Source organism: Lichenostomus cassidix, chromosome 19 (assembly GCF_008360975.1).
Source record: "Lichenostomus cassidix isolate B80296 chromosome 19, HeHo_3.0, whole genome shotgun sequence".
Lineage (NCBI taxonomy): Eukaryota > Metazoa > Chordata > Aves > Passeriformes > Meliphagidae > Lichenostomus > Lichenostomus cassidix.
The window spans coordinates 8,988,408-8,997,988 of record NC_139499.1 but is presented as its reverse complement, the minus strand read 5'-3'; the positions used below and the strand labels follow the sequence as shown (position 1 = coordinate 8,997,988).

At 50.3% G+C, this 9,581-nt stretch overlaps 1 long non-coding RNA gene across 1 annotated transcript; it reads left to right on the top strand.

Moving 5' to 3' along the window:
• LOC146429251 (uncharacterized) lies at window positions 1-7,358 on the top strand. Its single transcript, XR_014855760.1, has 2 exons — window positions 1-2,395; window positions 4,160-7,358. It is a non-coding gene; the product is annotated as an uncharacterized LOC146429251 (long non-coding RNA).
• Window positions 7,359-9,581: the final 2,223 nt, after the last annotated feature.

The following is a 9,581-nucleotide window of genomic DNA, read 5'->3' as shown; positions in this document are numbered from 1 at the left end:
AGGAGCTGCCTGTCACAGCAGGGACAGCAGAGGGAGAGGGCGGTTGGGAACAGGCATTGAGAAACCAGCTGCATTTCCAACATCCCCTGCAAGCAAACCACTTCTAACAGAGTCCTCACAGCAACCAGGCTGAGGCAGCACAGCTACACTCACAGCTGTCACCTCTGCTTCCCTCTGCACAGCTTATCTTGTGTAAAGTAACACAATACACCGGAAAATCCTGGTGTGGGTTGGACAATTGTAACATACCTCAGATGGTCCAACAAAACCTAACCGCAAAGTTAGAAAGAAATTGCCTTTGCATCTGCTCAGCACCTGCCTGTGAAAGGCTCCTGCATCCAGAGCTGACAGTGAAACTCAGACGTGGGGGAGGAAAAAAGAAACAGGAGAGAAAATGCTGCAGACATCTTAAGGGGAGGGCTTGTCTTAATGGATTTTTGTCATTTTTGAGTTCAACCATGGGTAAAGCCAAACTTCCCTAAAACAGCCTGAAAACAAGGACCTGCCTCTGTTTCAACCCCCATCCATAGGTGCCTTCCCAAGGCACTACCTGCACTGGGCATTTGGCTGGGTGCACAAGGAATTCCTGACCAAGATCATCCAAACTTCTGCCAAGAGCAGCGCTTGGGCACAGCCAGGCCCGGGGAAAGCTCAGAGAGAGGAGCCTTTGTGCAGCCCTCGAGATGACTGCGGGTGCCAGAAGCGACCTGGCACAGGAGCACAGCTGAGTCACAGCTGCAGCAATTGCCCCAATTGTCCCAGGGACACAACAATTGCACTTGTCTGACTGGTCAGGCCGTGACGGCAGCACAGCGCAGCTCTCTTGGGGAAAGCATTTCGCCTGGAAGTAAATTTCCAAAACAAAGTCCCTTTAACTCTAAGCCTTTCCAGGCTTCTTCCTGGCAAGGGCAGTTTATTGGGAGGTGCCATGCAGGAAGAGAGAGATCTCACTGCTGTTGGCTTTCACCATCATCTGTGAAGGAGGTAACGCTGAATTCCCATTACACTGGGATGGAAATTGAGGCCTCAACTCCAACCACCTCCTGAAGAACACCCAGCATGCAGCCCAAGGTCTCTGTCCCCATCACAGGAAATGTCTCTGTTATGGAGATCATCCCCAGCTCAGGGCCACTGCTTGCCCCCAGCAAGGTGCAAACGCAGCCCCAGTGACTCCACCAAGCTCCCATGGGTGCAAACAAAGCAAAGGGACAGCCAGGCAGGGAGATGGGGACAAGTGAGAGCAAAGCAGAGTCCAGCTTCACTTTTATCTCTGAAATATGCTTTAAATCAAATTTGCATGGAAACAATCACCCAAGGGAGCAAAGCAAGTCAGGGAGAAGGACTTCTCTTCCTACACACTTCTGCATGTTTTAAGAGGCAGCAGAAGCTCGTGTTAAGTCAGTTATGTAAGTGTTGCTTTCCAAAAGGTGAGTGGAGGAGTTACCTACACAAACGTTGACACAGGGAAAACAGCCCTTGCCTTCTGCAAGAGAAAACATCCCCCTCCCCAGCCCAGGGAGCTGCAGGCTCCATGGCTGAGGATTTGGGGCTGTTTTGGCTTTGCAGCAGGTCAGCCATAATCCCTTTGCCATCAATAAAAGCTGTGGACAGAGCAGCGTGGTGCTACAATGAGCCCATCCTAACCACATATTTCCACTTCCCAAGTGCCTGCCAGCCCGTGTGTGATTGATGCCATCAGGAGCTGGTGGCCATTGTTTACCTACTAATTTATTGGAGGCAGGAGTTCCAAAAGGGAGCTAAAGTAGGCACCTAATTCTTATGGACTTTCAATGCTAATTGAGTGCCTACTTCATTAAACAGCTCTAAAAACCCGATCTGAGATGAGTTGGCAGGGACAGAAATGCTTCTGAGCCTTAGGACAGGGTTTGTTCTTGGCAGATTTTAAAAGAGAGAATGAAAGATTTGCATGATCTGGAAAACTAAGCTATGGCTTTGGCAATTGGGAGGATCTGGGCTGCACAGCAGAGGAGGCAGAGAGCTGTTGTATGGGGCACTGAAAACACTCCACCACACAGGACCCTGATCCTGGCACAGCCAGCCTCAATCAGGACACCTTGAAATTGGGAGGTACTGAATTTAGCAGTGGAAAAAGTCAGTGAGAGGGAGGAGAGAATAAACTCCCAGAATTTGGGTGGAAGAGAGAAGAATAAAGGCTGTGCAAAGGGCCTGTCAGTGGTTACACTCCCAAGCTAGACAGAGGGAGCAGAGTGAGGAGGAGGATGAAGTTTGTACTCACATGCACAATCCACATCTTTCTCTCTGCTCTTTGTGGGGACTTTGTCTCCCTCTTCTCAGGATGGACACAGAACAACTACAGAATCTGTGTAAGCACATCAAGAACCAGCAAATGGGGAAGTGCCTGCTGAGAAAAAGGGTAAGTTTAATCCCCAAAAGGTGCTCCTCCTGTACTGACTTTAGGGGATGACTATACCTTGCAGCATCCATGGCTTCATCCATGTCAAAGGAGAAGCCTGTTACCAAGAAATCTGTTTATCAGAAGTACTTTCCCTGGTGCCCAGGGCAGCTCACTGCTGTTTACAATCTTTGGAGCTGTGGATGCTTCCATTCATGCTTTACAGATCCAGTACAATCCATAGCTTTACCTAATTCTCTAGGAATTAAACTTTGAAACAGGTGACAAGCTCAGGCACAGCCTGGATTTGCCAATTGTGATCCCTCTGCCTGAGCATCATCTGTACAAGGGAAGAAACTGAGAACACAAACTGCAAAGGGTTAACACTCAGAGCCAACCATAAACACATCTCCTGAGCAAAGGCTGGGCACACCAGGAAGTTCAAAGGTCCATAACCAACACATACTTTAGGGAGTTCATTAAAAAATAATTAGAATCAAATCTACAAAAAAAAAAAATGTCAACTAAGAAATTGTTTTGAGGAAATTGGAAAACAGGGACAACCTTGTTGGGTTGGGACATTTGCCTGCTTCGTGTCAAGAAAGGAGCTGTGGTCATTTGATAGGTGGCAGTGATAAGGCCACAAATAAGTGTGAGGCCACAGGTAAACAGCTCTCTGCCACAATTAGAGAGAAAGGGGAAGGCAGCCAGTTTTTGCTTTTAGTTTATGGGGAAACAAAACCATTTTTTGTTTCTAAGGCTCCAAAAAGATATTCCACCGAGGAGGGAATCAAACCTACTGTAAAGAAAAACCCCAAACAAAGTCCTGCTGGCAGTGCGAGACACCCGAGATATTAATAATAACAGGGAGGTATTAAAAAAGCAACTTGGCACCCAGGGAAGGCAGGTGGTGACAGGTGCTCCTGCTCCCTGAAACTTGGGAGCTCTGCAGACAGGGAATTCAGCTCCATTTCCAGCACAGCCCTTCGCAGAGCCTTGGGACACGACCTCAGCTGAGGACAAGCCCCACTGCTCCTGCAGGCCAAAAGCAACTGCCCCCTCGAATGAGAATTAAAAAGCAAATAACCCCCCAAACACCTTCCCATCCTTTTGCTCCCCTAAAAAACCACCACCAAACCACAGAGCTCCACATCTCCCTGTGGCAGGAGGTAAAGAAAAGGCCGAGCTCAGGTGATGGGTGCCAGGCAGCAGTCCCAGTGTGTGGGAATTGGGATGCTGAGGAGCCAGGATCCAGGAGGCTGTGCTGGGGACGGGGCTGCCTCGGGAAAGGCCGGCAGGAGAAGTGACAAATCCTGCCGTTATGTAACGGGTGACAAATGCCTTTTGTTATGCAAGACAAGTGGGAGAAAAATCAGCATCTTTGCTGACTCCCTGCTCGAGCACAAACAACAGGCTGCGGCTCCGGGGGGCATCGGCACACGCCGAGCTACAGAAATAGATTCCTTGGAAACGCCTCCTGATTTGGATGAGTCAACATAAAAATACACAATCGATATTTAATTTTAAGGGATTGAGCTTGTCAGCACGGTGATTTGGTAATTTTGGGGGTTTTGTTAAGGAGAGACGCCAGTGGGCAGCCATCCACAAGCCTTGCTCAGCAGTCATCTAAGATTAGGGATCCCCTTTGCTCAGCATTTGGGGTTCTAGGCTGTGTTTTTCAATTAAAATTTTGAATTAGTATTAATATAATTTAATTAAGAAAACGGATAAACCAAAAAGCCACACACATCTGAATTTAAGGACTGGTCCCAACTCTGCTTTTAGACTCGGTGAAAATCCCAGATCGGATTCTCAGCTTCGAGCTAGAACAGAGAATCCTCTGCCATCTCCTGGCTCCTGAGAGCTGCAGAAATCAGCCCCACGTCTTACTCTGAGAAAGAAATGAAGCTCCTGGGCTCTCTGAAAGTGTTCGGCTTTAAAAAAATCCAAGCAGCATGACCCCTGGCGAGACGAGGGTTGTTTTCTCTAAGGATTGCCCGAGGGATGTGCAGCGGGCGCTGCTCCCCACCGCACCGCCCTGCTCAGCGCAGGGACCCAGCGCCACCCTGCCATCCTCCCAGTGCCACACGGCGACAGTGACATCCAGTGGCAGCGCACACCCATCCGCATCCCCCCGCGCAGCCTGGGAAAGGGCTGCATTTCCAACCCGGGTAGGGTGGGCTGGGTGTCACCCAGGGAGCAGGGACAGCACGGACACGCGGCTGGCACAGGCAGCGGCTCTCCCAGCACGGCCTGGAGCGCCGGTCACCCCCGCAGGGACAGCACAGCACGAGGGAGGGCTGGAACAGTCATCCCTCCCTCATCCCTCGGCTCAGTGCTGCTGCCACCCAGGAGTTATTGCCCAAGCGTGAGTCAACCTGTGGTGCTCGCTCACGGAAATACCTCTAAAAGTGGTTTCATGTTCTTTGCTTTTTTTTTTTAGCGATTACGCTGTCCTTCAGAAAACCCCGGGTCAGTTCCCGAGCTCACAGGAAGGATTCTGAAGCAGCTTCAAATCAGCTGTACCTTCAGGAGCAGCTGGGTCAATGGCACTGTCACCGCCACCACCTGCGAGGTCACCTCCCAGCACTGACAGGTGAGGTACTCACAGCCACTGTCATATTGTCACCGAGCAGGACAAGCATTTTCCTGCTCTCACAGAGCCTTCTACACCTGGGATTTTTGCAGCAGGAGGAGCAGGTGAAGGTGTGATCAGTGCTGGAGGAGCTGGGCGGGTTGAGCTGCTGTCTCAGACATGGAGCACAGCAAACAGCAGCCGGAGAGGCTCCTCCAGCCCGGCAGGGAGTGAGGAATGAGCCATCCCTTTGTTGGCCATGGCAGCTGTTAATTATGTCCCTACCTTGCAATGTGGATGCTCCAACATAGCTGTGGTTTGCTCCGGGCCACCCCAGCCCAGGCACACGTTTGTCTTGCCGAGCAAAAATGCAGCCCGACCTGTAGCAGGTGTGTTTGTGCCTCCCAGCCCTGCACCGGTTCCTCCAGCACCTGCACACCCCACAGGTGGGACGAGACAGGCACAGGAGAGGCAACTGCTGACAGCACCGGCTCTGCCACGAGCAGGTGCCACAGGCTGCTCGGGAAGGAGGATTTGTCCCACATAAGCCTATTTTGAAGCTGCTAAAACACAGCCACGTGTCCTGTGGGAGTTCTCATGCACTCAGAGCCAGCTCGCTTCTCATCTCTCTTCTCCCCAGTCTCTCTCTTTACCTCTGAAATGTCCAATCTGCTCTGTAACAGCTCGGGGGGAGCGCTTCACATCTAAATCGGTAAACTTAAAGTCAGAGCCCAGGAGCTGCCAGACAACGTGATCCGGGAGGCTGAGCTGGAGTCCCGCAGCGCCCGCCGGCTGCGCGGCTCCAGGCGATCCTCCCCCGCCTGGCTGCTTCCCGCGGGGATGGGGAAAGCACCAGCCAGCCAATTCCTGCGTACAGAAAGGCACCGGAGACACAAAACGTGTGAAACGCCCAAAATTAGTGCAATTGAAATGCAAAGGAACATCACAAGGGGTTGGGATTACTCACCGCCCAGAGCCTGGGGCTGGGCCAGCACGAGCAGCACGGAGTTCCTGCTGTTCCCATGGATTCCTGGGGACAAGGTATTTGTGGGATGGAACCACGGGCAGAACCCACCCAGCCAAACCCCCCGAGCACAGACTGGGCTCACCAGGATCAGTTCTGCCTTCCAGTTTCTTTGAGGGGTTTTTAAGATTCCCAGACAACATCAGAGGTCAGCGGAAAGCCAGAATTTGATCAATACAGTATCCTCAACTTAACAAAAACAGGGAATCCAGACTGTCTCCATGGTTTCCCAAAACCACAAACTCCTGCAATACTTGCAGCATCACAGCAACAAGCTCCAGCCCAGCAAAACAAAAATTCTGTTATTTTAAACCATGAGGTCTTATTTATGATGATCCTGGAGATCCCTAAGAGTTGTGCATCAACACCAGGACCGGATTAAGGCTCTGGAAGCACCAGACCTACCTTCAGTACATCACTGCTCTGTCCTTGAGAGGCTCTGGGGAGGATACTGCGTGTCACCCTCCCAGGGCAGCAGGTTTGGCCTCGCTGGGTATGAGAAGAGACACTCGTGGGGTGCAGACCTGGATCATGAGGAATTTTCCTTGGGTAACAGTAATTCGTCCATCTAAAGGTAAAGCCAATGTGGCTGCATCAGGAAAATGCTCTCTGCCCTCAAAGTGTCACACTTGTTTAAGAGGGAACTGAGCAAGATTAAAGGCTGCTCAAGACTTGGATTATCCTACAATTTTTCCAGTAGGACTTGAGGTGACTTAGAAGTGACAGGAAAGCTCTCAAGGAAAACTGAGCTCTGCCAGAAATAACCTCAGTTTCCTGCCCAGATGACATGGGCAAAGAGGAAAAATTTCACCTTCGAGGTTTCCTGCTCCAAGTAGGATCAGAAAATCTTTGGAATAAACTACAGTATGCAGTGTTACCTGGGAAGGATCCACATCTTGCAGGTAACACAGGCTCCCCCCTCCCATTGCTCACACTCCACAGGTATCCAACACAAGCCCCATCCATAAGGATTAGCCCCCAAAGGCAGGGATTAACACCTCCTGGCAAGGACAGGTAGGTGAGGGAAGTTTGAACCAATTCACTGCAGATACTTCAGGCTGCGGGAACACTCTATTTATTAGGTCAATATTCCATTTTAGCAATACAGTTACAGAATATCACAATGCTGGTTACAAACATAGGATGGCTCCATGGGTACAAAGAATGCTGCAGTCAGGGGAAGTGGGGTAAGAGACATCCGTCCTGACACCACAAGGAGGGGGGGCTGCAAGGGCTAGTAATGATCAAGATAATTTCATATAAATGAATGTGGCACTACAGGTGGAGATTCTGGTTTAGAGGTGGGTTTGTGTAAGTAGTTCATTTTATACAGTTATACAGTTCAAGCAACATTTTTTTTTTAATGTTATTAAATTAAAATCCCCTGTAGTTCAATAAAGTATAAAAATAGTACTGAACCCGGTAATATTCAATAAAATGTAGAATTCATTCACATCATTAAGTAGTAAAGAAATTGTAAAGTTGTAGTTACCATGGCAACATTGCTTCCCAGAAAGGAATATACATAAAGAAAAGTTACACATATGGTACCTGCGACGAGTATTTAGCGATCCAACACTGAACTTGTGCACCACAAACCAAGTTTCTAAATATCTCTATATATTTATATAGTATATATCTTTTTCATCTTAAAATTTACTTTTGAAAAGAAAAAAAAAATGTGCACTTCAACAAACTCACTAAGGCCACTCATGCTATAGATACCGAGGATTGCAAGGAGTAGTGTAATACGAGACCCTAGAGCACACACTTTACATCACCCAGGGACACTGTGTCACTGCCCAAAACGTTCCTGAGATTTAGGGACAAAACCATTCCCAGTGCTGCCAATTCTTTGTAGGTATTGGAGTTTATTTCTAGATAAAGGGAATTTCCCCCACTTCTCCCCAAAGCCCAACAAGGTGTCCCAAGCCAGGAATGTCAAACACACCCCACAGTGCAGAGGCAGCTTTGCAACTGACACTGGCCAGGAATTCTCTTACAAGGAAACAAGGACTTTTAGACAAATCAGGTTCTGCAGAAAGGTTGGTAACAGCAACACCTGCACTGCACTGCCAGCCTAACCCACATCTCCTCCACAGCACCCAAAGGGAGGTTTTGCCAACAGCTTCCCCCATGTGAGGCACGGTGAGTTTTCCTTTCTGTGCTCTCCCACACTTAGGGCTGAAAAAGGGCATTGACTCCAATGTGCATTTTGTACCACGAGAAGCAGCAATGGCACCTCGAGCAAATTCCCCCCTCATGCTGAAATACTGAGGGTTTAACTTAATCAATAGTGAAAATAATGTATCTTAAGGTGACACCCATCCTCCCCACTTGCACCCAGTGACTCTGGGGTGATTCCTTTACTCACCTTCAAGGAAAGGATGCATTTCACAGGATTTCCACTCCCAGGTCTGCCCTTCCACTGCCAGCACCAAACAGCCCCTGTGTGGGCACTTTGTGCGTTTAGAAATGCCAATTATTCATTCCCTGGATCGATGCTCCACCGTGCCAGGCCCCAGCCCCAGTGCTGTGCATGGAAAACCTGCTCTGGGCTATGGCAGGAAGGGAGAGAGGAGCCCCAGGGCACTGGAAAACCTCACAGGAGAACAGAGGGATTGCAGCTCCTCCAGCTCTGCCCAGGCAGTGAGGCAGGACTGGAGTCATGCTACAAGATCCACCCCAGCCTTGGTGCTGCGGAGGCACAAAGCCTTTACCTGCCCCTGGCAGCATCCCAGCAGCCTCAACAGCATGGAACAGACTGGAACAGCTGAGAGAGCAACAGAAACAGCAGCAGCACAGCATCCCAGCCAGGCTCAGGTGCCAACAGCCCATCCCAACAGCTCCATCTGGGACACACAGAACCAACCCCCACAGCAAGCTCTGTGCTGTCCCAGCTGCCAGTGCAGATCCTGGGAAGCTGCAGCATCATCCTGCCAAGCCCCTGTGCTCCACCAGTGTCAGCCATCAGCCACAGCCACCCTGCACCACAAGGACCTGCCCTAGCACCAGGGAGCTGCAGGGATGCTCCAGCAGCAGCTCACCCTCAGCCAGGAGCTCCTGCAAGGACAGCAGCAACACACCAGAGCCCTCCGGGATCGCCACAACTTGGCCACCAAGTCCCATTCCTTGACTAATGTTCTCTACCAAAGGGAATTCCCAGGGAGCTTTAGGACCTTCATTCCTTCCAGCCAAGCCAATGCAGCGAGCAGGCAATGAGCTGAAGCAGCTTTAGGAAAGGACAAAGCCACCAGATCAGAGCCCAAAGCCACCAATGAACAAAGGGAAGGGATGCACTGGGTTAAGGGAGAGCAGCTCCTCCCCAGGCTGCCCTGACCCGGAGGCAAAGCAGGGCACAGGACACGAAGAAGGGCTGGAGCAAGAGCAGTGCTTCATGCAGGCCACTAACTGCTGTCAGTCAAACAAAGCTCCTCATCCCAAGCACCACCTCCAGACCTTTGGGATTCCTTAGGCAAAAGCTGGAGACCCAAGACTGGGAATACAGAGTGGATAAATGATCTCCAGACCGTGTCAGCACAAATCCACCCACCCAGCTGAAAGCTTTAAACACTCCTGCAGTACAGAATCACTCAGGTTCTCTAGGA